Here is a 4,681-nt window from a genome sequence, read left to right as displayed (position 1 = left end):
ATATTTGTAATTAGCCAGATGTGGTGGTATGGGCCTGCAATCCTAGCTACTGGGGAGCTGAGGCAGGAGGATCCCTTAAGCCCCAGGAGGTCAAGGCTACAGTGAGCTATGATCGTGCCACTGCATTTCAGCCTGGGTGACAGTGAGACCTTGTCTCTTAAGAAAAAAAAAAGAAGAAGAAAGAAACTGGGGTATGGGGAAATATTCTCTCCACTGATGCATTTGTTAATATTTTTCTGTAATAAAAAGTTATAGTCTATTTCAAAGGGGAAAAGAGTTCAAAATTTTTCTGAATAGGTTTACTCTAAAGAACAAAATCTCTCCTCTGACAAGAAGGCCAAGAACTGACCTCTCCCCTTGCTCTCTCTTCTATAGATGCCTGAGATCCTTAACTCCTGGAAGGCACTATGCTCCTCTGTATTTCAGGAACTTTGCACAGGCAGTTCTCTCTATGTAGAACCTGCCTTCTCCACTCCACCCTCTTTCACCCAGTTAATGTTTAGTCACAAGATATCAGTTTAAACAGTACCGTACTAGAGATATTAATTAGGTACTCAGTAACAGTATCACTAGTTGAATTAAATGTCACTTCCTCTGGGAAGGTATCCCTGGCTGTATCCATGTGAGATTAGGTCTCTCCCAGAATGTTCACACAGCATCCAGTACTTTACCTTTATAGCACCTTGCATGGTTTGCAATTACATATAATTTGTGCGATTTGTTTAATGTCCATTGGTGGCATAAGAAATACGTATTTGGTGTTTGTAATTTCCTTTGTGATAGGGGAATAGGAGCATCTTTTGTTATTCCTAACAAGCCCCTTTCAACCATACCTGAGTTTATGCTAATGAGGTGACTCTTAGTGGGCCCCTAGATAGCTTCAGGATGAAGGCTGGTTGCCAGAGAAAACAACCAAGCGATAAAAGGGATGGAATTTTCAGTTCCACCACCAGACCTCAAGGGAGAGGAAAAGGGGTGGAGATCAAGTTAATCATCAATGGCCAGTGATTTAATCAATCAAGCCTATGTAATGGAGCTTCCGGAAAAACCCCTAGACAGGGTTCGGAAAGCTTTCAGGTTGATGAACACATCAAGATGCTGGGAGGGTGACATGTCAGGAAAAGGCATAGAAACTCCATGTCTCTACCCTTGTATCTTGCCCTACGCATCTCTCCCATTTGGTTATTCCTGAGTCGTATCATTTATAATAAACCAGTCACTATAAATAGGATGTTTCCCTGCGTTCTGTGAGCCATTATAGCAAATTACTCAAAGGTGAGGGGGTAGTTGTAGGAACTCCCCCATTTGTAGGCAAGTCAGAAGTGCGGGATTCAATACATGCAACTGGCATCTCAAGTATTGGTAGTCTTGTGGGACTGAGCCCTTTGTAGTCTTGTGGGACTGAGCCCTTAAACCTGTGGAGTCTGATGCTAACTCTGGACAGTTAGTGTCAGAATGGAAATGAACTGCAGGGACACCCAGTTGGTATCTGGAAAGTTGAAGAATTGATTGGTGTGAGCAAAAAACTCATGCACGTGTTGTCAGAAGTGCCGAGAGTAAAAACAGCAAAGACAATCTCTCACATCAGTCTATAAAGACTATGAGGGCAGAGGCAGTGTCGATTTTGCTTATATCCCTAGTGTTTATTAGCATAGGTAAAGCATAGAGGGAGCTCAATAAATATTTCCTGAATTAAGCTGAGCAATCTGAATCCAGGTAGTCCATTATGCGTATTGAATATAAGTTAATCTCACATATTATCTTACTCTGAACTAACCTAATGTGAGCAAGTCCAAGTGTGGTGGTACCACAGTGGATATATCCTAGGGATTCTATCTGCAGTTCACTTCAGTCTCCTCCTCTTAATGTACATACATTTTTGGATCCCAGAAACTCCCAAGGCTTTTACCTATCTCATATGCTAATGACTCCAGTCAAAACCTCTCCTGAGCTCCAGACCTGGACATCCACTGCCAGCATGATACACCCACTCAGATGTACCAAAGGAATCTCAAACACATCATGTTTAAAACTGAACTCTCGACAACTACCATCCCATGCCTCCCCCCATACACAGTGCTCACAGAATCATAAGAGAAAGTGTCAATAAAGACTTCTCAAGGGTATTTCTGAAAGTGCAGGAGGAAGAGCCCATTTGCAAAGTTCTATAACTGAAACTTAAATGTATACTGTGGTCCAGGTCTCCCCACTCCTGCTACATGTACTTCTAGAAGGCTTCATTAGACTGAATGATTGATGTTGGCACTCTTATTCATTAAACCACACAAATTATCGATGGTTAGCTGTGCAAAATTAAACTCCTGATAAAAAAGAAAAAAACTTTTTCATTGTTATTACTGCTATTTAAGAAAGTACACTTAGAAAAGGAAAAGATTTAATGAGTTCGCTGGCAAACTGTTTTTGCTACATCAATAATGAGAACTAGTCAAATATATCTAGAAACAGACGTGCCTATTCAGTGAGTAAAGAACTACAGACAAAATCAAATCAAACTAATGGGTTTTCACTTGCATTCTAGAACCACCAGTTCACAATCCTGATGAACCAGCTAAATACTGGCAAAGGAAAACTGTAGTTTTGTTTTGTTTATTAATTTACAGTAAAAATTTATACCACTAAAAGCCAATTCTTTTTTCCACTCCTGGTGCAATGCACAAATCCAAACTGATATACATACATAAATTACCAAAATTCATCAATGAAAAGGTTAGAAAACTACTAAGGAACTGGGAAAAAAACCAATCAGCACTACAACTATCTTTCTAAAACTGAAATAAACAAGTTACTGCAAGTAAGTTTAAGTTCCTTTAAGTGAGTTTACCAAATTCTGAAGTTTTTAGCATTCTCTAGGTGAACAAAGCAATAATAGAAGTTAACATTCACTGAAGCACTTCCTATGTGGCAGAAAATACATGTATTATTTACTCTTCAGAGCAACTCAATAAAATAGGGGCTGGGTGTGGTGGCTCATGCCTGTAATCCCAACACTTTGGGAGGCCAAGATGGGAGTCTCACTTGAGCCCAGGAGTTTGAGACTGGTCTGGGCAACACAATGAAACCCCATCTCTATAAAACATAATTAGCCAGGCATGGTGGTGCACCCCTATAGTCTCAGCTACTTGGGAGGCTGAGGTAGGAGGACTGCTTAAGCATAGGAGGTGGAGGCTGCAGTGAGCCATAATTGTGCCCCTGGGCAACAAAGTGAGCAACCCTGTCTCAAAAAATAAAATAAAATTTAAATTTAAAAAAACTAATAAAAAGAAAAAAAGTAAGTACTTGTATTAGCCCCATTTTCCAGGAAAGGAAATGGAGGTACACAGAGGCTAAATAGTTTGCCCAAGGTCACAGTGCCAGTAATTGACACAGTAAGGATTCAAACCAGACTAGTCTGCCAGGTGACCCCTTAACCACTAAATCATGCTGCTTCTTATCAACATCGTGGTGTGTATCACGCTTTTTTTTTTTTTTTGAGACAGAGTCTGCTTCTGACGCTCAGGCTGGAGTGGCAGCGACATAATCATAATTCACTGAAGCCTTGAACTGCTGGGCTCAAGCTGTCCTCCCATCTCTGCCTCCCAAAGTGCTAGGATTATAGGCATGAGCCAACATGCCCAGCCCCACACTAACTTTTAAAAATTAAAACCTCAGAAGGTTTTAATGAACCAACTGCCAATTCAGTTCCTTCTTAAAAGTCTTGTTGCTATGATAAAATACGTTCCTCCTAACCACTCTTTCAAGATTATTAAATGATCTCAATTGCGTAACAAAAAAACAAAGCAAAACACTTTTCACAGTCTTCATAGAAACTTGCAAGGCAGAAAGGCAATGGACTGAGAAGAGCAAAACAATTCTAATTGATAGAGAAAACATTAAAGATGTATATTATCTGACTTTAAAGCTTATTATTGCCAGGCGCGGTGGCTCAAGCCTGTAATCCCAGCACTTTGGGAGGCCGAGACGGGCGGATCACGAGGTCAGGAGTTCGAGACCATCCTGGCTAACACGGTGAAACCCCGTCTCTACTAAAAAATACAAAAAAAAGATAGCCGGGCGAGGTGGCGGCGCCTATAGTCCCAGCTACTTGGGAGGCTGAGGCAGGAGAATGGCATAAACCCGGGAGGCGGAGCTTGCAGTGAGCTGAGATCCGGCCACTGCACTCCAGCCCGGGCAACAGAGCAAGACTCCGTCTCAAAAATAAATAAATAAATAAATAAATAAAGCTTATTATTAACATAAAACTAGTAACTAGTAATCAAAACACGGTATTGGCAACAAGATAGTGGTACTTTCATCAAGACAGATCAACAGAATAGAACTGAGGGTACAGAAATAGACCCACATATATATGGCCAACTGATGCTTACCTAAGGTGTCAAGGCAGTTTAATAGGGAAAGGATAATCTTTTCAACAAAAGGTGCTGGACCAACTGAATATGCAGATAGGAAAAATAAACCTTGACCCTAATTTCATACCATATACAAAAATCAACTCGAACTGATTCACAGACCTAAACTTAAGAGCTAAAACTAAAAAATCTCTAGAAGAAAACATAGGAGAAAATCTTAGCAATCCTGGGTAAGATTTCTTAAATAGCATACAAAAAATTGATAAGCTAGACCTGATCTAAATTAAAAACTTTTGTCTTTCAAAAAGCACTGC

At 40.4% G+C, this 4,681-nt stretch overlaps 1 protein-coding gene across 1 annotated transcript in view; it reads right to left on the bottom strand.

The window, feature by feature from the left end:
- The window catches only part of HERC1 (HECT and RLD domain containing E3 ubiquitin protein ligase family member 1), a 248,445-nt gene that overhangs the window by 216,700 nt on the left and 27,064 nt on the right, over positions 1 to 4,681 (bottom strand). The window contains exon 2 of the mRNA XM_011940429.1: positions 3,950 to 4,040. The gene's annotated coding sequence lies outside the window, so the exon portion shown is untranslated. The remainder of the gene's footprint in view (positions 1 to 3,949; positions 4,041 to 4,681) is intronic.

Source organism: Colobus angolensis, unplaced genomic scaffold (assembly GCF_000951035.1).
Source record: "Colobus angolensis palliatus isolate OR3802 unplaced genomic scaffold, Cang.pa_1.0 Scaffold19, whole genome shotgun sequence".
NCBI classification, from domain to species: Eukaryota; Metazoa; Chordata; class Mammalia; order Primates; family Cercopithecidae; genus Colobus; species Colobus angolensis.
This window is presented reverse-complemented; position numbering and strand designations above follow the sequence as displayed.